This window comes from Amborella trichopoda, chromosome 12 (assembly GCF_054954075.1).
Source record: "Amborella trichopoda isolate Santa Cruz 75 chromosome 12, AtrichopodaSantaCruz75HAP2 v2.0, whole genome shotgun sequence".
Lineage (NCBI taxonomy): Eukaryota > Viridiplantae > Streptophyta > Magnoliopsida > Amborellales > Amborellaceae > Amborella > Amborella trichopoda.
In genome coordinates, this window is record NC_142347.1 from 10,901,789 (window position 1) to 10,926,831 (window position 25,043).

Below are 25,043 nucleotides of genomic sequence, written 5' to 3' on the forward strand. Positions count from 1 at the left end.
TACAATTATACAAATTACCCTTACGACCATACCTCTTCAAAGGTACTCTAATTGCGCTCAAGTGGTTAGGTTTAAGATTCGAATGATGAACTTTTGTAAATTTGGAGAAGTACACCCATGTTGGCTCTACCAATTGGTTGCAAAGATATAGTCAGATAAAATAAAATCATAAATAAATAATAGAATTATAAAAATGAAACTTGATTACTTTAACTTGATGAACTTAAGATTATTATTACTACCTGGATCAAATTTGGTCATTTGCCTCATCGCCATTGGACTCTCACAAGACTTTAATGAGTACTTGTAATTTATCAGCTCATCAGCTCATATAATATCCTGAATATTAGGTTCAAGGACTAGCACATCTACACACTTATTAAATCCAGTAATAAGTGTGTCATTTGTGTGTATATCCTTATCAGAAAAAAAGCTGGGTTCAAATAATAATCAGCTGCATGCAATGGTCGATGTAGCTGCCTATCCCACGTCTTATCAATAATATCCCAAATATGCTTGTAGCGGTTCTCATCATCATCAAAATTTTGGGCTATCTCTCTTTTGCATTTCTCCATAGCCTCATATATGTAGCCCATAGGAGTCTTGTCACTGTCAATCGTGCGAAGGACGTTGACAAGAGGAAAAAATACCTTAAGAGCGCCTTCACCCCTCGCTAAAAAGCCTTAGAAAGGATAAAATCTCTCACGTTCTTCCCAACCTGATCGTTGGACCACTTGCATGCTCTCCAATCATTCGAGGTAAACATCTGCCTCAAGTGCACTCTCCTCGAATGTATGCTATCTAGGCATAAGTACTAGGTCGCATTTCTTGTGACCCCAGGCCTCCCAATCTCTTTCTTCTTTGTAAATTTACGCATCATGCTGAGGATGAGATGGTGGTTATAAATGAAATTTGTAACTGACTTCGCCTTCTTCACTGCACCTGATATCTCGGTTAAACTGCCAAGAGCTTCAAGCATGAGGTCTATACAATGTGCTGCATATGGTGTCCAAAAGATTCTAGGATAAGCTATGCGCAACAAATTAGCTGCAACAACATTAGGAACACCATTATCTGTGACAACCTGTACAACAAGATGCTCCCCAACCTCATTGATTCCCTTCTCTATACCTTGGAATATGTAGTGGGCATCATGGATATGATCAGAGGCATCAATAGACCTCAAAAAAGCAGTCCCTAAAGGACAATTCACAAGCAAATTCATCTGACTTCTTCTCCTCCTATCACTCCAAGCATCAGTCATAGTAGAAACTCCATACTGAGCCCATACATCCTTCTTAAATTCTATAGCATCCTTCGTGACATTCACTGCTTTTTTCAAAGTGGCTCTGAAAGCTCATATAGGGTTGGGGCTTTCATCCTAGGTCTAAATTGGCCAATTACCTCTACCAAGGCATAGAAGTTGTGTAGTCGAGTGGTATTGAATGGAATGCTTGCCTCATAAAACTATGTAGCAATATAAAAAGCAGCTCTATCTCTCTCTTCCTTCTTCTTTCTATTTTCAATGGTGGTTTGCTTTTTTGTTTTCTCTCTTGCAACCTCAGAGTCAGGCTGGGGCAAAAAACCATCCATAGGGCCTCTAACTCGAGGCTTCTTACTCCTAGAACCAGAACTAGAACCAGAAGCAATTAGAACTCCCTTTCTCTTTCCCCTAGTAATGGATTGTTCTACCTCTTGACATCCCTCCCCATCCTCATCACTATCGCATCATCATAACTGACCCGAACCCTAGACCTAATCTCTGCTATGGAGGCAAATTTCTCATCTTTTTTCATTTTAACCAAAGTAAAAAAATTGGTTATTTCTTCTCTAACAACATCAAGAGTATTTTCACATGGGGCAACATTCCCCCTTTTGTATCCTTCACACAAAACTTGCATCTTATGCAATTTTTATCATTAAGACCTGGGTTGTAGCCATATTTCCAACCAAGATCACCACTCCTATTAGATCCCGAAGAAGATATTTCAAAATAATACGACTTATACAAGCATTAAAAAGAAATCACTTTAATTACTCAATATCTAAACTTCCACCTTAAAGAGTGCTTCTAAGGACTCAAAATCTTCTAGAAAAGCCCCCAATAGATTTGTAAAACATAAAAAATTAAATCTAATATCAATGAGTGATGTTTTGATCAATTTCTCATAACTTTGAGAAACCCTTCGATATTAAAGAAATCACCAAAACTGTTTTTTGGGGGCTTTCTCTCTTTAAGATGGGGTCTAAAGAATTTTAGGTTTCAAATGAACCTAAAACCCACATTTTTGGCCCCTTAGTATCCAAAAAATGACAAAAGATGCCTCTACCAAGTGCGTTTTCCACCTTTGGGTGGGGCACAGGCCCTCGGCGGCGGCCTAGACGGGCCCCTAGGGCATGCTGCTATTTTTGGGTGCCTAGACTTGGGCGATGCGCCCAGGCCCCCAGAACCGCCTCGGTGGCTGCCCAAGTGTTGCACGGTCCGCTTTTTGAAACACTGAGTTACATACCTGATCCCAACTGACCAAATGAAATTTGTGTTCACTGCCGCATAAGATGCCGCATCATGTGCTCAAGGCGATTGTCTCCACGACTAGAATTGTAAACATCGAGAAGTGATAGATTGGAATATTGGCAAGGTTTGGCATCTATGAGTGTAATTACACGTGTAAATGAGATAAATCCAGATTTCCCGGCATCTAATCTGCAATAGAATCTGGTATCTAAAGGCTGTTGTCCTTGATACAATATTGTCATTGGAAAGTAAAATCATATTCTTTACAGAATAGGGGGTTGATATGTTTCGGTTTGTTGGTTTGCTAAGCAGCTATGTGAAAATCAAGTGGCACATATTCACCACAAACTACTAAGATGGGCACGAGGTAGTTATCAAGGACACATTGGCCTATTCCTGAGTTGTGTTTTCAACCTACACTAAAGATCCCCAAGTGAAATGAAGTTACCTGAAACCTTGGTATGACTCAGTAGCCTTACATGAATAATTTGAGGTACCATGCACATTACTCTCTTCTTTTACCTTTAATGGTCAACATTTCGTTGACAAAAGAGGCAATCATAAAGTTGCATACGAAGGTGCAGCCAGCCAAAGATTGGTGCAAAAAAATGTTAAAGCTAAAAACTAAATCCCTGAACTTCAAGGACCCCATGTGAAGACTCGTACCATCTCTTTCTAATACATAGCTTTTGAGATCGGGAGCAAGGGATCGTGAAGGGCTAGAAGATCCCGATGGTTGGAAGCAAGGTATTAAAATTGCTGAGTTGGGTTGAAATTGCCAGATCTGACTTGGGAATTGCCAGGGCCAGCCCGGTTCCCTTTAAATATCAAGAATCAGATGGTTCCCCCCATAAGCTGGACGGTTCTCTGACAGAACCAACCAGTTTTGTTAGGGAACAGGGCGATCCTACCTGCTGAACTGGTTCCATAAATTTTTTAATTTACCATATTTTTTATTTTTCTATTTTTTATTCATTAGGCTTTTTTATTACCCATTGTTTTCTCAACTTTTTATTTTTTTCACCGATCCCCACATCTTTTTGTGAGTGGCCCCACTCTCAACTCACGAAGAGGAGCATCAGCCTAACTACATCGTGAGTGAAATCCTTTGCCTCCCTTTTATAGCACTTGGCCTTTCACAACCTAGAGGAAATGCCCTATGTGGGATTAAACCCCATGTACCTTTAAAGAAAGAGCCTTGCCATCACTTGCTCATCTATTGTCTAAACTCTTAACAAAGTAAACAGTGTTTACTAAATACGTAATCCCTCATTGCCTTGTAAACATCTCTCTCTCTCTCTCTCTCTTGTTGCCTAAATTTTTAAGATCGCTAGTACAAATTTACCTATAATATTCTTCTGAACGAGTCTCCCTCTCTCTCTAATCAATATTCTTTCTCTCTTTGTGCATTATGTGGTAATTGCAAATCCAACTTTTGGTTGGTTGGTTTTTTGTTTACCAAAATATTCTATGCTGTCCTAATTTATTGCTCTCTTTTTAACTTTATTGCTCTCTTTTAAAATTAAATTGTATATTTTACATCCGTTTTTTTTTTTTTCACCAGTCCCCACATCTTTTTGTGACTGGCCCCCATGCTCAACTCATGAAGAGGAGCATCAGCCAAACTACATCGTGAGTGAAATCCCTTGCCTCCCATTTGTAGCTCTTGGCCTTCCACAACATAGAAGAAATACCCGATGTGAGATTAAACCCCATGTACCTTTAAAGAAAGAGCCTTGGCAATTCTTGCTCATCTATAGTCTAAACTCTTAACAAAGTAAACAATGTTTATTAAATCATTGCCTTGTGAACATCTCTCTCTCGCTCTTGTTACCTAAACTTTTAAGATCACTTGTAGAAATTTACCTATAATATTCTTCTGAGCGTGTCTCTCTCTCTCTCTCTCATCAATATTCTTTCTCTCTTTGTGCATTATGTGGTAATTGCAAATCCAACTTTTTTTTTTTTTTGTTTACCAAAATATTCTATGCTCTCCTAATTTATTGCTCTCTTTTAAAATTAAATTGTATATTTTACATCCTTCATAAAAAAAATTAAAATAAAAGTGATCTCCTTTTAATTCTCTCCCCCTCCCAAAACAATCTATTCACAATGTTTATTGATTTTTATTAAAATAATGAAAAACTATAGTGCAATACCACTTTTTTTCTTTTTTTGTGGGGGAAATAATAGGCTAGATTTATACAATGTGCTGCACATGGTGTCCAAAAGATTCTAGGATAAGCTATGCACAACAAATTAGCAGCAACAACATTAGGAGCACCATTGTCTGTGACAACCTGTACAACAAGATGCTCCCCATCCTCCTTGATTCCCTTCTCTATAACTTGGAATATGTATGGACATCATCGGTATAATCAGATGCATCAATGGGCCTCAAAAAAATATTGCCTAAAGGACAATTCACAAGCAAATTCATCTGATTTCTTCTCGTCCTATCACTCCAAGCATCAGTCATAATGGAAACTCCAAACTGAGCCCATGCATCCTTTTTAACTTCTATAACATCCTTCATGACACTCACTGCTTTTTTCAAAAGTGGCTCTGAAAGCTCATATGGGGTTGGGGGTTTCATATCAGGTCCAAATTGGCCAATTGCCTTTACCAAGGCATAGAAGCTGCTTAGTCGAGCGGTATTGAATGAAATGCTTGCCTTATAAAACCATGTAGCAATATAAAAAGCAGCTCTATCTCTCTCTTCCTTCTTCATTATATTTTCAATGGTGGTTTGCTTCTTTGTTTTCTCTCTTGCAACCTAAGGGTCAGGCCGGGGCAAAAAACTATCCATAAGGCCTCTAACTCGAGGCTTCTTACTCCTAGAATCAAAACCAAAACAAGAAACAATTACAACTCCCTTTCCCTTTTCCCTAATAATGGATTGTTCTATCTCTTGACATTCCTCCCCATCCTCATCACTATCATCATCATCATAACTGACCCGAACCCCAGACCTAATCTCTGCTATGGAGGCAAATTTCTCATCTTTTTTCATTTTTACCATACTAAAAAAATTGGTTATTTCCTCTTTGACAACATTAGGAGTCTTTTTACATGCGGCAACATCCCCCTTGATACTAGTAAGATGTTTCTTTAATCGATTTGTGCTCCCTTTTGTATGCTTCTCGTAAAACTTGCATCTTATAAAATTTTTCTCATTAGGATCTGGGTTGTAGCCATATTTTCAACCGGGATCACCACTCCTATTAGATCCCGACGAAGACATTTCAAAATAATACAACTTATACAAGCAATAAAAAAATCACTTACTTTAATTGCTCAATCTCCAAACTTCCTTCTCAAAGATGCTTCTAAAGACTCAAAATCTTCTAAAAAACCTTCAAATAGATTTATTAAACATCACAAATTAAATCTAATATCAATGGATGATGTTTTGATCTATTTCTCATAACTTTGAGAAACCCTTAAATCCTAAAGAAATCACCAAAAATTGGTCTTTTGGGGTTTTTCTTTCTCTCTAAAATGGTCTCTAATATGTTTTAGGTTACAAATAAACCTGAAAACAAGAAATTTGGCCCTTTTGTGTCAAAGAAAAGGACAAAAAATGCCCCTATCGATACTGTTTTCTGCCTCAGGGCGGGGAGCAGTCCTTGGGCGGTCGCCCAGGTCTGGGTGCTGTGCTGCCGCCTAGGCAGATTCCTGGGCACCTAGGCGGTTGCCCAGTGTTTTCCGCATGTTTTTGCTGCCTAGGCCTGGGCGATGTGCCCAAACTCCCAGAATTGCCTCAGCAGCCGCCCAGGCGCCCGCTTTTTGATATACTGTACCTGCTCGAGTTATTGTAGTACTCAGGTGAGTTGTTAGAATCTTAGCGAATTTCTAACATACTTGCTGAATTTGTCAGGAATCATCATGTATAACCGTTGTTTCAGACATATGAGGGTTGATCCTGATTTTCCAAATTTCTCGTCAACCAACCCATGTTTTATTTGAAATTTAGGGTCTAGGGTTGTTTCTGCATTCTATCTAGTTGAAAGATTAGTTGAGGAACTAACAATTTGTCTGCCTTGTCCGATTGTGATTTTCGAAGTAGGTTTTGTCCTAAGTTCGAAAACTTGGAATCTTTTTGCAACCCTAGCTTGATCTTGGTTGGAATTTGTTACGTAAACCTATATTAGCATGTCATCTAACCACATGCTTATTATGCACTAAAGCACTCGAAAATCTCAGATTTGCGAGATTTTTAAATCAAACATTGTTTGCCAAAAATTATGAGAGCTTGAGTCAAGTGAATCTGAACAAATTTGTCTTTGGGGTTTCAATTTTTGGTATTTGAGGATGCTTTGACAAAGATTTGGTGCATTAATTCGGGCTAGGAACAAACATTGGAGGATCTGCTTCAAAGGTTTGGGTGACTTTTGTTTTTCTAAATCATAATCATCATCATCTGAGCCTTATCCTAACTATTTGGGGCTGGCTAGAGGAATCCTTTTTGCCCATTCTGCTCTATTAAGAGCCATACCCTCAGTAAGACCAAATATTATATATCTTTTCTCACTACTCTATCTTTGTCCTTTTGGACCTTCCCTTACCCGTTTAGAGCTTTCCACTTGGACGAAATCACACCTCCTAACCGGTGTTGTATTTGCTCTATGCTGCACATGGCCAGCCCATCTAAGTCTACTTTCTTATTGCCTATTGCAGCTACAACTAAGTTCTCTCAAATGTACTCATTTTGCATTCTAACCTTTCTTATCTTGCCACTCATCGATCTCAACATCCTCATCTTAGCTATACTTATCCTATGCGTTTGTTGTTTCTTGACTGCCACATTCCCTCTGTTAAAGCAGAGTTGATACCTGGTTGGCTATCACATAGAATTTTCCTTTAGTTTTATTAGTATGCGGCGATCAGAAGAAACTCCGGATGCAAATCTCTACTTCACTCACCAACTCTAATTCTATGCACGACATCTTCCTCAATCTCTCTTTTCTCTTGGATTATCAACCCAAGATGTCGAAAACAATATATTTTAGGGGTTTCTTGGCTATAACCTTGAATATTTCCTTGTTTTTACTCTTATTATTACTAAATTCACGTTCCATTTATTCTTATCACAAATTAATTTGATTGATAGTTTGGGATCTCTTGGTCTAATAGTATATAGTTAGTTCCGTATTTTTGTTGCTTTATCTCCAACAAATGACTAAGAGTTAATGTTTTTTGATTTTCATGTATATAGGGAGACATTTAACTTTTTTAGTGATGATGTGTTTTGCTATGATTTTGTTGTGTTGTTTTTTTATTTGATGATGCTGATTATAGATCGTATGTGGTTTTTTATGAATCTAGCATGCTTCGAATTTTTTGAAACTAGTATTTCCTGTCAAAAATGTAGTAAGTAAACTCTTCTTTATATTTTTTGATGCATTAAAATATGTTTCTGTAGTTTTATGAACTTAATGTTGGTAATTTTTTCTTTTTGTATTGATATTTCTAAAGTTCTTTTAAACTTAATTTTGCTAATGATTTTAGGATAGCAGATATTTCAGAGGATCCTTTCCCTGAAATCCATGGTGATTATGTCCCTCTAAGTCGTCCTATTGGTTGTTCTGTGTAGAGTGATGCTTTTGTTTTTGGAGTGACTGTGATATTTGGGCCTGTGACTATGATATTGTCACTCTATAGTGTATATCGCTCTTGTATAGTCTTTAATATTTGGGAACTTGGAAATTAATGGGACTAATTTGGATTTGCACCAGAAAATTAGAAAATATAATACTGTTCCTTTTAACATTAGATTGTAAGATACTTTGAGAGAGTATATGTGAATAACATCAAATTTTTATCATTTTTAAATTGTCGTATTGTGATATTACTAGTTTTTTTTTTTCTGATACAGTTTTTTGGTGTGTTCGTAAGTTTGAACATGCTCCTAGAAACTAGTCTGATAGCCAAGATAATGTTGTCCCCTTGCAGCACAATAGCTACTTATTCAAGTTTGCATTCTTTCCTAACTTGATTTAAATGGCGTAGTTCTTTGCTGGGAACTGCAAAAGGAAGTCTACTTGGAGCCACCTCCTTGTTACTACTATGGACATTATACTTTGTTGATGCTTTTGTAAGTTTTTATATGAACTTGAACTAAAAATCATGTGTAAATTTCATGTTATTGGTTCGTTTATTGCTTATTCGCAAAGGCCCAATGAAGTGGCTTTTGCTCTTCGACTGGCTTAGTGCATAGGCTGCTCCTCGTTAATTTGGGGCAGAACCAAGAAGATGGTCCAACCTTTTTATACCCATGCTTTATGAATTCTACATTGAGCTACTGACCATATTGGTTGCCAAAGAAAATAATGCTTCTGAAACACACGTCTTCATCCTTTATCATGTCACCACTAGTCACCCACATGCATGGGCTAGAAAAGAGAGAAAATATGAAGTAAAAAGAAAACCTTCAAGGAAATATTTTTTGCAAGAGATAAAAGTTGATTAGAAATAGGATTTAAATGATGGTTGTGAAACTTTAGAAAATAATGAAATTCTGTGTGAAATATCGCTCCCTAAAAAATTGTCAATTGTTTTTTGAGCAAGTAATTTGTCAGTATTTTGAATAGACCATGTAGAACACTTGCAGTAGGACGAGTTTGATAGATAACGGCAACTCAAATGATTTGATACTTAAGAAAGTACCATATATATCCTCCAATAAACATATGGGAATGAATTCTACATATCCTTCACAGGCCAATAACTTACTAAGGATTACCCGTTTAATATGAGATTTTGTAAGATGCCTCCGATTCCCCAGTTAAACAAATTATTATTATTGTCATATATATATATTTTTTAGTTCGTGAAACCTAGAATTAACCATCAATCAAATAGTAGTCTATTCACACCATATAGTTATTGGGGGCGGGATTGTGAGCGGGAATTGTTGTGTGATGAAAGCTCCCTATTTGAAAATTACCAATGTAGTAAATCTTAAAAAATATCTGAAAAACAAGATAAATCTTTACATGAGTTCTCTTTCTCATTTGATCTAGAATGAAAATATTCCTTCTCTAACTTTGGTAATTTGCTGTATGGCGATGTTTTAGATCATTCTCCCTCCCTGGATTGTATTCCTAGCTTATCTGCTTCTAGTGATTCAATCTTACAAAAATTTCATTCCTTCTCAAGAAGCAAACTTCCATAAACCTGCGGACGCTGTTGTACCATTCCGACAATCCTTCTCCACTGGCCCTATGGATCATAGTGTCCCCAATCCTAGTTCTCCAAATCTTAGTTAGATGAAATAGATTATGGTGGTTCATAAGCCTTTTAAACCCAATATGACATGTGGAGGGTTTGATGCATGTCAAGGTACACAATGTGTCACCAACTTTGGCCCCACGTCCAACCCCAATTGGCATGTAACCTGTCTAATCACCCTGTCAACTCAACCTTTAATGCAATTCTTAATTGCACACTTTCGTGCTGGCCAATCATGATCTTCCAACTGTCAAGGAGCCTCTTTCCCTACCCTAGCCACTCATCATGGTTGTAAACTTGACACCGCAAGAAACTTTTAGGACAGATACTCCTTTCATCACCTCTTCACCTCTTCACCTCTGTTATCTTTACATAGAATGCCACCTATTTTTTGTTCCCTAAGGAGCTCAGGGTCACCCTTTGCTGCCAGCTCCTTTGCCATCCCCTGTATCCTCTTCCTCTCCTAGAGACACATCAACCTCGAGCTTGAAGTGTCAAGGATGAAAGCTGTAATGTGGTAGCTGTATTTAAGACCTCGATTTCTGAGGAGCTTGCCTCCTTTTCACCATCTTGTCCCATCATCACCATTGGAAAGCATGGTTCTTGGTGGGCAGGTGTCACCCGCCCATGACCCCATTCCATCCACTAAGGAAACGTTATTTTCTCCGTCCACATCCTTTGCCTCCTGTCCTCTAGGACTGCACATCCCCCTCAACACACTTAAAGTTCTCGATATCGATAGGATCCTCACCCATGTTTAACGGAGCTCTTTCCTCTTGGAGCACATGATCTTGTAGTGAAAAGGGTTGGGGCTCCAAACTAATTGTTCCTATTCGATTCGCAATTCCCTTTCTTTAACAGAGCTTTTTGCTTTATCTGTGATGATCTAAACTACATTTTATTGATGACTTAAACTACATTTTCTTCCCTAATCTCTTCCATTATTTTATCGAACCGTTTAAACAAAAGCTTTGCGGCCTCTTTTTGTGGAAGCTTTGACGTGCAAGGCAATTCCTCTTGGGCAATAACCAAGAAATTCACAATTTGCCTGCTTGACCCATCCATCCAAGCATCAAACATAATTGTGACTCTAGTCTTATGTCACATTCGCTTGTAATCATCGAGGGATAAATCTAACCTCATTCACCTTCTCATACAGTAAAGGCCTTACGGCCTATAAGCTTTGTAGAAGTTGGGCCCTTAAATCTGATCCACGCTTGTGCTTTAGTGGATCTCATTGATTGATAATATTCACTATTCACTGCATTGAATGGAGATGCCACTGCCATAGAACCACTTGGTAGTCCTCTTTTTGATCATCTGTGCAATACCCTTCTCCTTCCACGGGATCATGAAAGAGGTGTCAAATCGATCTTGGGTAGGCTAAGTGGGTTGAGGTTGGGTTGGGGTTGGGGGCCAGGAAGTCGTAGAGGGTGTAGGTGGTCTTCGAAAAGTAGAAGATGTGAAGAGTCCTGACAACACAATTCCCATGCCAAAAGGCATTGACCTATTACTTGAGGCTGCTACCCATCTAGCTTACATCTCATTTCTATATGGGCCTACACTCTATGCATATCTTCTACATTGGCCCTCATTGTCATCTCCATATGAGCCTGCTCTGCCTCATCTTCCTTTTAGAAGGTGCGTAATACTTACTCCATAACTCTTCCGCTATCATCTATCTTTTGCACATTTTTTTCCCCTTGCAATCTTGATATATCACTTTATTTCCTCCTTCACTTGCACAGACACACTCGGACAAGTCTACACATCAGCTCGTATGTGGTGATGTGATGTTTTAAGCTATTAATACCACTCATCATAGGCTTCCCACAAAATTATACTTCACCCACCCCTTACCCTTCTCTGGCAGCTTTACGCCAGGTGACCACACTAGATCCTCCTCACTCATCTCCTAATTTTACAAAAGGAAACTTGCTAAAGGCAACTCCCAACCAAGATATTTTGTGTACATCAAAGCACGAGAAAGAGTTGAAAATACAAAGGTATGTGTGATTCTTATTCATCAATCACAATGGCCGATTTGAAGAATGAATTTCAATATATGACAAGTTTTCACGTTCTCGAACCTTAACTGTGTCATCTACCCTTATATGAAGGCCTTCACAGATTCTCCCACAAGACATCACCACCTGAGGTCTGTTAGAGCCTAGAGAAAGAGAGGCCTTGGGCGTGAGGGTGAGAGAGGATTGGAATCTTATGGTATGCATAAAAAATCCCTACAAAAAGAGAAAAACTCTAGTGGAGGGAGAGAAACCCTAAGGAGAGGGATCTGTTTTTCTTCTCTATTCACTTGATTTTAACCATTTTAGCCATTTTATTTCCCAAGAGGTGCTTAGCAGAACTTTGCATGAGTTGTGTCATTGATCCATGGAGATCTTGTCGGGTGCACAAAATCCTTGGAGATAATCCTAGGCAGCTCTTGGGTTTACTGTTTCATGTTGTTTCTGAATTTTAGTTTTAGCATGTGCCTGGTTTGTGGAGAACGAAGCAGCAAGCATTGTCTTGGTGATTTTATTTTATTTTCTCGATGTATTTCGCTTCTATCATGATCGTGGAAAATGCACACGGCAGCACATGTAATGTGGGGTTCTAAGTATAGAGAATAACAATATAATAATTTTTTTTAGTTATACTTGGATCATCCCTCGCTAGTCGCACTGCTATCAGAGCCTTCTTTTGTTGCTGCCGTTTTTATTTTTAGATTTGTATATGTCACGCCTTCCAAGAGTTTTATCGTTGAGCTCCTTAAGATTGAAAAACTCTGATGGTTCAAACCATGTTTGGGAACTCAGCTCTGGTGTGGGACTCGGTCATTTGCTCTTTGCCGAATAACTCAAGTGAGCCGGAGTGGACTCGGCGTGTCTTGCTCGAGCATGTAATCTCCTTGAATATGGAGGGAGGAGGGACTTTCAAGACTATAGTTTATGAGCTTGAGTTTTCAAGTTGTTGATAGCCTAAAAATGTGCAACTTGTTGAACTTGCTGTCAAACTCATGGACACATTACCTGCTGCCCGTGAGACAATCTTGAAGAGCTCATTGCTACCCGTTGGTTTGAGGAGTTGAAGTACACTATTGTCCTCATAACCCTGCAATGCCGTACATAGTAAACTCTAAATCCAAGAGAAGAAAGACTGTTCTCTAATAATATTTGGGTGGCAATGGGCCCGGTGGCCCTGCCCGGTCAGCCCACCCCTCAAAGTCTAGGGCCTTGGCCACAAAATGTGTCCCAAGGTCGGGCCAGGGGTGGGCAAGCACGGCCTGAGGGTACAACGGGGCCCGGGCCAAGGTTGGCCCTATTCAGCCTAGCCCGGTCCTCTTTTTACTGTTTTATCCTTTTGTATTTTTTTTTATTGTTTTTGGCCTGGCTCGGCCCAGCCTGGCCTTGATAGGGCTAGGGCCGGGCTTGGGCCGTGACTTCTTTGGCTTGGTTATGGTTGGGCTAGGCTTGGTGCAAGCTTTATGGGAACTAGGGCCGGGCTGGCCCGGCCCCGCCACGGCCCATTGCCAGCCCTAGATATTATACGAGTGAGCCATCAGTAAACAATAAGACCTCAGCCCCCAAATCCTTAAAGAGAGATTATCACAAAAGCATAGAATGTTTTGAGTGTGAGAAGGAGAGGTCGGGAATAATTAGCATTGCATATATACGTTTCGAGTCCATGATGACTGCCCCCAAGGACCCATTTTTGTGGTTTGACTTATTACCCATTGCCCACATGTGAATGGAGAGATTAGTGAGAGACTTGCTTTTGGAAAATATATGTATTATATTATTAAGCTAGAGTTAAGGGGTTGACATGTGTTGCAAGAATAAAAAGGGACTATATCCCTAAAGATGATTCGAGGCAGGTTACCTTAAAAAAAAAGTAAAGAGATTGACGTTGGAGATAGGGATGCAATCTTTTATGTCATGTATAATTCAAGTATAAAAAAATTGGGATTTTAGGATATAGTTTAGAAATTTTAGAAAGTGAGAGATAGAAAGCGGAAGATGAGAAGGCTCACATGAGAGAGAGATGTAAGGACATGTGTCACAAGAATAAAAGGGGGAAGCCTATCCCTAGAGATGATTTGAGGCAGGTGACCTTAAAAAGAAAGTAGAGAGATTAACGTTGGACAGAGGGATGCAATCTGTAATGTCATGTATAATTCAAGTAGGAAAAAATAGGGATTTTAGGATATAATTAAGATTTTAGGATAGGCTACATAGAGAAAGGAATCTTGATTTTTAGGGAGAGAGAATGAGGAAATTTACGTGTGAGAGAGGTAAAAGATATAGTGGAAGAAGTAAGATTTACATGAGAGAGGTTATATTTTATGTTATATATATACAAATAGGAGAAAAATGAGAGATTTTAGGGTTAGTTTAGAGATTTTAGGATAGGTTTGAGAGCGAAAAAGATGTGATCTTTAGGGGTGAGAGAAGGATTAGAAGTTTTACATGAGAGAAAAATTTAGGGGAAGATAATCTTCCTATTTATAAAATATATAAGAAAACCAAAAAATGGATAGATTTGAGATCTATAAACAAATATAGGAGAGACTTCATATCGTTATAGACATTGCCGATTAATTGGAGTAAGATAGAATTCATCTCTTACCCCATTTTGTATTCCTCATTTACAACACATGCCTTTCCTATGTTTCATGTTGGAGTTTCTTTCATGTTCCGTGCAGTCTTGGTAGTTCGAGGACTCTGGCTTTTCGTGACTGGTATTTGTGATTCTAATGTATGCATTTAAGAGTTTCATGAACTCCTCTCACTATCTCTCTGAGTCGTTGTTATTTGGCTTTGTTTTTTTCTGTTAATCTTTTTAAGAGGGAAATAATATCTGAAATAAATATGGAAGTACTTGAAGAAAAATGCTTGGGATGAGTGATGCAGATGTTTAGGATTTTTGGTGATTCTTATGCAATCATGTATGATTTTGGTGATTTGTGTTTGTTCATGTCATTATGGAGGTTTTTGGTGATTTAAGTATGCAGATATGTAGTCGTGCATGTTTTTGGCATTCGCAATCTTTCTTGATATGTGTTGGGATCCCATGCCACATATGTAACTAAAGTGGCCTTATTTAGGGTTTAATGTGGGTGATAAGGGTGCTAAATCCCATCCTTTCTTCCTAGTGGTTGGATGGGGATGGGTGGCTAGGGTATAATAGCCTCTCATAGGTGCATCAAGGGCATTGATGATATCTAATTTTATATATTATGTATATATACTTCTTTAAGTCCCAAACCCTACCCACTTGGAAAAATCGATCTCTCTTGAATTGAATAGAGAGAGAAAGAGAGAGCAAACCTTGAGGTTCCACCCATTTCCCTTTGAGAGTTCCCATCCCCTATTGATGATCTTTGAAGCTTGATGGTGATCTTTCACTCCATAAGATCAAGCTTATCTCATACCATGATCATGGTATTATCTCTCTAAGTTATTTTATATCAAAGATAATTTTATTCTTAATCAAAGGTTCCTAGAAATTTCATTTACAGTCATGTTTTAGCTTCCTTAGACCTCCATTTTGATATTATCTTCATGCCATTCTTACATAGTGTGATCCCTCACTTGTTTATGTGTTTTATGCATTGGTAAGCCTTTGATTATGCATAATTTCCTTTGATCTACCTTGCACGAATTCTCTTGAACATTTCTAAATCTTGTTATTCAAATTCCAGAGATATTTAGATCCTCTTAGAAATGTTTTTTCTCATTTAGAGTTGGAACTTTTGCATGAAACGTTGTTGTGGTGGACCTCCACAAATAGTTTTGCTCTAGCTTGCTCCATATTGATCCGATTTGCTCCATTCTTCTTGCATACTTTCTTAAATCGATTTTGTGCACTCTAAGAAGTGGGTTTAAAAGTGTATCCGATTTGCTCCATTATTCTTGCAAACTGTTTTAAATTGATTTTGTGGATTCTAAGAAGTGGTCTTAAAAGTGTAAGAGCTTCCTAATTGGATTAGACACCCTTGAGATTATAAACCACTCTTGTACTATTCATTGGGACACAATTAAGCCCCTAAAAGGCTCGAATTTGTGGCCTGGGCACATGGGGTTCGAATTGTTGGCTTCCCCACTTAGTTTGGCACTTAAATAACTTTGTTTAGTGGTTTTTATTTACTGATATCTCAGATGTTACAATTGTCATATGTAATTTGATTGTGTGAAGGTGTTTGAGCAATCTAGTACTTCAATGGTGTAATTTTTGAGCTTGTTCAAGTGATATGTAATTGCCCCATAAGGGGACTATTTAGAGTTTTTATTTCGGTGTTTTAAGTCCTCAAGTGCTTGTAAGGTCGATTCATGGTGATGTAATTGTATACTTGCATTGTTAAAGCAAGTGCTCTCTCTTGAGTTGTATTGAAATCGCCTTGTTTTTCAGCTTTATTAATAGCACCTAGACTTTATACCACATCAGTTCCTCTTCAGGGAAGACTTCTTTGTCATCATTATTATCTATCACCCACTCACTGGTATCATCCATATTCTTGGGTACCATGGGTTCAATTTCGTATCTTTCAAGATAATGCTCGTTCAGCTTTAGGTTGAACTGCACATACACAACTTTGTTCATTTTTATCTGCTTGAGCCTATTACTCTTCTTTGTATGCACTTGTGGAATATTTAATAATCTGAAATATACTTTTAGACTATAAATACAGTACATTATGTTAAAAAATGTAGAGTTTATGCCATAACTGAAAATTACTATGTAGTATCTGGTATCCAGCATCTCGAATGTGCTGAAGTTACGCTCGTAACCAGATGAGCTACAAGTCAAATTAAAAATGCGAGTAACCATCTTTTGTAGGTCATGGGCTGATCCACCATGATTTTACCCACCATGAAGCTAGCAATAGACAAAAAACAGAAAGAGCATAGGATGTAGAACTCAAAGAAAACTTGAACATAGAGTGATAGAAAATACTTTTAAGAATTAATACATGCAGGAATCATTGCCCCTTGCCTAACTGCCAATTCTCAGCCAAGTGATCCTATAGATAGCCCATACTTTTCTTGATCAGTCAAAGAGTCTTTCTTGTACGTCTGGTCTTTTATGAGTTCATGGTGCACTCATTAATCGCTTCCATGAAACAATTCTGAGTTCACACTTGTGGGTTAGCAGAGAAGTTTGTAGGGTTAAGAAAACACCCTACTAGATAGATGCAAGGGCCTCTCCAACTGCTTCTCCCACTCATCATCCATTATCTTCAAGAATGGGGCATACTTTTCTTCTTCATTGTTTAATTTATTCTTTATCTCCTTGCTGGCCAACTCCAATGTCTTATAAATACGGCTTTTCTCCATACATCATTCTAAACACTTCCACCAATGGGCCCTTAGCAGCATGGGCCAATTTAACTCCGTTCCAAAATTGAACATCCAGAATAAAATTTGTAATCTCCTTCCCTTACTATTCCCTTGCTAGTTTTGGCCCGCTTGTTTTGGATCCACTCCTCTCAAACAAAGAGCTTTGCTTTTTGGCTTAGGATAGATCGGAGGCAAAGAAATGCAGTGGCAAATCTTTAGCCCCTGGCCTCACCAACTCGCTCTTCTCTGTCTGTTTCCTCATGGGGCCAATACCTATTTACATAAGCATAAAGAGCAGTAAGTTATTAACTTACTATTTCATATCATGAAAAATAACTGGTTGATTATATATAAGGAAGTCCAGAAATTGTAAAATGTAATATGAAAGGATATAAATCGACTTACCCACTTGTGGTTATATATGAACACTGATACTTTCCTTGCTTTGATGGGGGTATTTTGTATTGTGCTTTTCTTTGCAAAAGGCCTCCTGCATAAGGTCAATGCAATGTGCTGTGTATGGCATCAAAAAAAAAAGGGGCTTCTTTCTCATAAATAAACAGCCTGCAACCAATCTCGTTGCGGCGAAATTCGTGATCACTCGAACCATAATCTTGTCTACAACTTGAAAAATGAATTGTGCATCATGAATGTTATCAGATGCATCTACAGAACTAAGGAATCTTGTCCCTAAGGGATAATAACCATAAAGTTTGTAATACTGCAGGTCTGTCTATCACCCCATAAATCTGTCATTATTGTGACCCCATATGTCGCCCATACTTCCTTATGGGCCCATTTGGATCCCTGGAGTTTCAATCCTGGAATTGAGATTTACTAGAATTGACATTTCTTGGAAATGCAAATTCCCTGTTTGGATCGCATCTGGTAGAAATTAAGGAAATGCAAATTCCTTGTTTGGATCGCATCTGGTAGAAAGTAAGGAAATGCAAATTCCCTGTTTGGATTGTCTGGAATATCTTTTTCTTGGAAATGCAAATCTTTCTCTCTCGCTAAATTGTAATATACTCTCTCTCTAAAACTTAATTTGAGAAAAGTTTCTCTATCTAAATTTTTTTAAATAGTTTCTCTCTCTAAATATTTCAAGTACTTTCTCAATCTAAAATTTGATATAGTTTCTCTCTAAAGTTTTAATATATTTTCTCTCTCTAAAACTTAAAATTTGAGATAGTTTCTCTCTCTTAAATTTTTTTGGTAGTTTCTAATCTCTAAAATTTGATATAGTTTATAATTTCTAAAATTTTAATATGCTCTCCCTCTAAAACTTAAAATTTGAGATAATTTCTCTCTAAATTTTTTGAGATATTTCTCTCTAAAAAATTTTAAGTAGTTCCTCTCTCTAAAATTTAATGTAGTTTCTCTCTAAAATTTTAAGATACTTTCTCTCTAAAATGTAAGATTTGAGATAGTTTCTCTCTAAATCTTTAATGTGGTCTCCCTAAAACTTTAAATTTGAGATAGTTTCTCTCTCTAAAAATTTGAGATAGTTTTTCTCTAAAAATTGTATATTTTCTCTCTAAAAGATTTCATATATTTTCTCTCTCTAAAATTTGATATAGTTTCCTTCTCAAACTTTAATATGTTTTCTCTCTCAAATTTTAATTTTTTTCTCTTAAGCAGCAAAATGGAACATTTCCATGAGGTGTCAATTCCACCTATTTTGGGGGAATTGAGATTTCCAAAATTTAGGCTTAAAATGCGCATTTAGGAATCTCACAAAAATTTCAATTCCAACGGCAATGTCAGTTCTACGCAAACCAAACATAATTGGCCCAGCTTTTCCAGGAAAAGTGACTCCTGAAAATTTGAATCCAATGAGCCAAACGGGCTTTATGTGTCTCATGTATATATTTATAATCTCAACTGTCTTCTTTGCACCCTTTGCTACTCTTTACCTTCCTCTTTCTTCACCTCTCTCCTCTCTTCTCTCAATCCTCAACAACCAAGCAAATAAAAATAAAATGAAAAAAAAAAAGAAAGAAAAAGAAAGAAAAATAAAGCAATTTCTTCGCCTCCCATACTCACCTAACAAACATTTTAGTCTATTTTTTATAGGCTAGTTCAATCACAAGTGGTCTCCGTCCCTTCTAAAGCTTGGGGCCTTCTGGTTATTTCTTAGTGTGAGCACTTGAGAGTGGGTGCCTTACATATTTCCATCTTCTTTTTCTCACTACCCTCTTTTTTCCTTCTCCCTCTTTTTCTTGTCCCTGCTTTTCGAGCACCCAGCTTGTGGGCTGCCAGCAAGGGGAATGTGGGACGTCTTGTAATTTTTGTTAAATATTAATATAGTATATTCCACCATTCTCACCAAAAAAGTAACAAACTTAAATAAAATTAAAAAAAATAGAGGAGCCTAGATTGCCAAACATCAGCAATCTCTTAGACCAAAATATGGTTATTGCTTTGTTGCTGCATGATAACATATTTTTATTAGTTTATGTTGTGAGTTACCTATATGGCTACTCAGGTATTGTGACCAATTATATGCATTTTTTTTTCTAGTCCCTCTTTTTATTTGTGTGAGTTTTTTTTTTTTTGGTTGGAGTTGGTTGACTGTATTTGATAAGTAGAAATAGTAAACAAAATCCTCAGTATGGCAACTCACAAGAGCCCAGCACTTTACACGCAAGGGGTTTAAAAAGAAAAATAGTGAAAACAATGAAGTGCAAGTTGATCTTTGCGCTTGGTGCAATGTCGCATCTAGTGAGGTGTGTGTAAGTTTTTTTTACATTTTTGCTCAATTTATGCAAGACTTAGGAAAAAAACAATATGTTGAATTTTTTTAAGGAAAAAAACAATATATTCATTTCTTTTAGTTCTAGGTGCTGTTAATTGATTGATAGGAAAATGTTGTTTCCATGTCTAAATGTGTTAAATTCTTTTTTGTACAGATGCCCTTATGTCATGTTCCAAAGAATATTCAGCAAATTGCAGCTGATTGGATAGTTAAGCTAGGTTGAGATGCTATAATAATAGTGAAGAATTTGTCTGGCCGGCATTGCAATGTAGCCTTGCTGCCCTTAAGATGGAACAAGGAGCCACTACAGTCTTAGGTTGTTCGAATCAAGCATCAAAATCATGGTCCAAGGTAACTGGAATTTCGTTATTTATATCCTGATCAGAGTTTTAATATTTTTTTGATAATTGAATATAATTAAGGGAATAGTGTACTAACATGCGCTGGAGTATGGAGAGGCACAATCTATTGGGCGTTTATCTACACACCATCCAATGATGCGAAGGGTTATGTGGAGAGAGTGGAACCTAGCATTGGAGTCATGCCATATTCTATTTGTCCCACTCTCTGTACAATCGTGTCCATCGTATTCTTGGACAGTTATTATCCTTATGGAATTTTATCTCTCATAGTTCATTGCTTTATACTCGTCCTTAAAGTAGCATGTGTTGCCCTATTTGTTTTTTGGGCAGCAATGGGTCTCTATTCTAGTCTTAATGGATGTTCGTTTGTTTTTATCCTTTCAGAAATTTTCGATGTTCTAGGAAATCGAATACTTCTTTTTCAACTTGGTTTCACCATTTTGCTGCGAAAATTTCAATTTTTTCTAGACTTTCATACATCTCAGAGGTGGTAGAGGGGTTTTATCGGTCACATTTTAATGCTGCAAGGTTGATTTGCGTGCTGCCATTAACATGGGATTCATACAGTCCTTTTATGAGAAGATCGATGAGAGGAAATGTCGACCTATTTGTACACCTTACAGTTTTACATATTAAACCGATTTTTTATCTATTTATGTTGTTAAGCCACAACTATAGATTCATGGCATGCCACTAGAATGGGCCCCTATCAATAGAGAAAGTTTATGGTGGGGTACTTATTGCAGGATACCTTATAGAGAGAGGGTTTAAGTTAATTGTTTTTAAAAAAAGGACTTTGGGTTCTTATACACCTACATCTAACTATCTAAAACATGGACATTTTTTGTACAATCCTAGGATGTGCTTATTTTTTGTGCCACTTCCAGAGTTTGCATTCCTTTTTTTCTTGTCTTTTTGAAAGTTGGCACCAGGAAGGAGGTTATTGTACATTTTGCTCCTGCAGGAGCATATACCACTTTTCAGGTCAATATTTGGAATTAATGTAGGAAGTTGAAGATTTGAAGTCAATTGGGTTCTTTATCCTTTTTTTGAACGAAATTGGGTTCTATATCCCTCTGGCTTTTACTTAATGTACAAAGCATATGCATCCCACTAGTACTACTGACAGAGGGTTTGAAGGAGCGTGCATGATAATTTATACCCAAAGTACCCTTATAAGATGTTCCACCCTATTCATATTTTATCCCAAACTTCTATTCAAAACTACACTTATTTTAGGTGGCACATCATCTTAGAAATACAAAAGATAGTCGACTTTAAATTAATTTCTTGTGTTCTGCATGTGAAATTTTCAAATAAAACAAAAAAAATTTGTAGTAATCTTCATTGTATAATGAACCAAAATAGGCCTTAACTCGGTGCTGGTCTTGCATAAGCAGGGTATAAAGAACCAAAATAATTGCCTTAATGTCTAAGATTAAAAATCTAAAAAATGTGCTTATGGAGAGGGAGTGGGAACCACCATGATAGTGCAGGGCGAGTTTCTTAATTTTTTCGAATTTGGGTTTTTGTATGTTTGTACTTTCAAGATTGGGTTTTTGATGTATTTCTTTACGTATTGAATGTTTAGTGAGTCACCGATTTTGACAAAAAATTGGCATGGTCTTCAATGATCCTGATCTCGGCTGGTGATTTTGCAATCATTGATTTAATCCATAATGGCTATGCAGCCTGAAGTTATTGTTCTTTTATTCCAAGTCCAAGTTTGCTGCTGGATTCAATATTTTGGATGTATAGTAATCGAAATTTCAATCTTCAATATTTCTAATTAATCGGGTTTCGAGCCCATACCCCCTTGGGCCCTAAAAATCCAACCTCTCTCTCTCTCTCTCTCTCTCTCTCTCTCCTCCCCTCTCCCACCCCACCCCACCCCACCCCACCCCACCCCACCCCACGGCCCCTGGGGGTTACCCTTTTCTCTTTCCCAAAAAGGCCACCTACGCAATGCCTTGCTCAGTTTAAAACACTGCTTGCCTTATATTATTTTTACTTTATTGTAACAAGTGTGCTTGATAGGCAGCAGAACATTGTATATGTCAAGTTCCAAGATTGACTTCCAAATGCTTGAGATGCACTTTTTGCTCTTCACGTCTTATGAAAGAGTTATACTTTATAACTATGTGGGTTTTTTGTTTTGTATATTAGTATAAAGGTCTTCTGGTTTACTATATTTTATAATGTGATTTTGCAATTACTACTTCTTAAATTTTGGAATATCTTCTATTGTTTGACGTCACCAAGGAAGTCTTTAATGACTTTCCTTGTTTATTTGTGGGCATGATCAATGATTTATGTATGTCACTGCAGGAAGCAGCAACGCTTGTGGTTATTTCTTTGGTTTTACCGAAGAAACCTGATATACTGATGATTCTCTGGGTATACTGATGATTCTCTTACCAAAACTGAAGTTTGAATGGAATTGTTGTGGAGAAGATGAACTCTTATTAACTCTATGGATGGTTGGGCAGGTAAAAGAAATAAAAAATAGTTATCGCTTTTGCTAATTTGGTGCAGACTTGCATTGAAATTGCTGATGAATTTTAATATTGGGAATGCATTATATGGTTCATTTGACTCTGAAAAGCTGTATCCATTGTAATATGATGAGCAGTGATGGATTCACTATGTCAGACTGCTTGTGTTATGTCCCTTCCTTGTGGTAGGTAGCACAAGTTCTCTGGATATCACCATCCATCATTTCATCTGATGCCCCTGTGGGACTATCATTTTCAACAGTTCATTGGAGTGGAAAACCTTGCTTAGAATCTTGATGCTTTTGTGACAATGTTTACAAATTGAATGGTTGTTCAGGTTTGTGAAGAAGATTTGGTTGTGGGGGTGCACACGTTGGCACAACTTCTCTTGCCTAGGGCTTTGGGCAAGTCAAGTGACCATTTTTCTAGGACCAAGGTTTTTTATTTTCTTGAGAGGTACGTCCCACTTAAGTTTTTTTTTTAACTCCAATTTTGTAGATTTATACTTTGGTTATACCTACTTTTTGTTGGGATACTATCTGCTAGGAATTTTGATGGGCTATATTATTGAGAAGACATCTTTGATTAGAAATTGTACTTGGATTTCAGCAGAAATGATGCATGATCTTTGGCAACGTAAGAAGGGAAACGTCTGTATCTAACATAATTTTGGAAGCATAAAAATGTAATACAAACATTTAGGTAGACTTAGGGGTGACAACGGGTCCTGGACTTAGAACCTGACACGGACATGGATCCGGACCTAGAACTAGACCCCGTTCCAACTGACTCGGACCCAGGCCCAAATCCAGATCCGGGTCCAAGTGACTTGGATCTGAAACCTGACTCGGGTCTAGAAATTTAAAAAAAACATAAAATTTATCTTATGTATATTTCGATCATAAGTTATGTATTTTGGGTGGGATCGGATTGACTGCAACCCAGTAGGGTCAATGTTGGACTTGGGAACTGCTGGTTAGTTCAAGTCATTTCGACCTAGACTCAACCCTCTAGGTCCAAAACATGTACTCAGACCCGACCCTCTGGGTCCAAAACATGGACTTGGACTTGGACTCGGTTTTGGTCAACTTGACCCACTTGCCACCCGTAGGTAAAATTCAAAGTTTAGAAACATTATATGTGGAAATTACTTGGGACAAAATTGCCTTTTTTGTCTCTCTCCCGCTTTTTTTCTCTATTTCTCCTTTTAATGATGTGACACTTTACTTTCTTCCTTTCTCTACTCTCCTTCTCTTACCCTCTCTCTACCTCTCCACTTGTCCTCTTTCTTCCACTCTCAGCCCGTCCTCTCTCTCTACCTGTTTCTTTCTATCTCGCTTTTTCTCTCTACCATCCATCACTCTTTCTCTGTCTGTCCATTGTTTTATGCGAACTGGCACACTCCTTGCTAGACTGAAAATGTTTTTTGCGGTCTGGCACAAAAACGTTTTTGTGTTAAACCGCAGAAAAAATCAATCTAGCAAGGTGTGGTCCAGCACACTCCTTGTCGGATCGATTTTTTTTTGCGGTCCGGACTGCAAAAAAATATTTCGGTCCGACAAGGATTGTGCCGGATCACATAAAAAAAATGGAGAGAGAAATAGAGTGAGGGAAAGAGTGAGGGAGGGTAGAGAGAGAAACGATGAGGGAGGGTAGAGACAGAAAGAGTAGGAGGGTAGAGAGAGATAGAGAGAAACAGGTAGAGAGAGAAAGAGAGGACGGGTGGAGAGAGGTAGAGAGAGAAAGTAAGAGAGGGCAAGTATAGAGAGAAAGAGAGCAAGCGTCATGTCATTAAAAGGAAAAAATGAGAAAAAAGGGGAAGAGAGAGAAAAAGACAATTTTGTCTCAAAACTCATTGACTTTTTGATTGGGGGGGTAAATACATGGAAATATAATATTGGGGTTTAGGATATAATACAAAAAATATTGGGGGTAGGATGTATAGAAAGTTGATTTTGGGAGGGTATATATAAATTTTTTTTGAGCAAGGTTAACTGCATTAAAATAAGAGTATTACAAATATTCTAAATCTAAAGAAGGCGATCCCATAGATTGGGTGCTCAGACAACAAGAGTTAGAGATATAGGGAGGGAAGAAGAGAAGAAAATAAGAACAACCTAAAGAGGGAGCATGGGCTGCGCCCATCAAATGTAAAAGAGATATTAGGGGTAGGGGAGATAAGAAGAGAAGAGGAGAAAAAGGAAAAGAAATACCTAAAGAAGAAAAAATGGGCAGAGCCGTACATATGTATAAAAAGATGAAATCTCTTAACGTGAAACATAATGCCATAAGGTTTGAGGCGAGGGCCTCCAGTGGTAGTAGCTGTTCATGATGTTGCGGAAC

The 25,043-nt window shown here is 37.7% G+C and overlaps 1 long non-coding RNA gene across 1 annotated transcript in view; it reads left to right on the forward strand.

The window, feature by feature from the left end:
- LOC18431828 (uncharacterized) overlaps positions 1-25,043 on the forward strand; it is a 36,439-nt gene that overhangs the window by 6,084 nt on the left and 5,312 nt on the right. The window contains exons 3-5 of the long non-coding RNA XR_966589.3: positions 19,998-20,194; positions 22,534-22,694; positions 23,038-23,156. This is a non-coding gene — a long non-coding RNA (uncharacterized LOC18431828). The remainder of the gene's footprint in view (positions 1-19,997; positions 20,195-22,533; positions 22,695-23,037; positions 23,157-25,043) is intronic.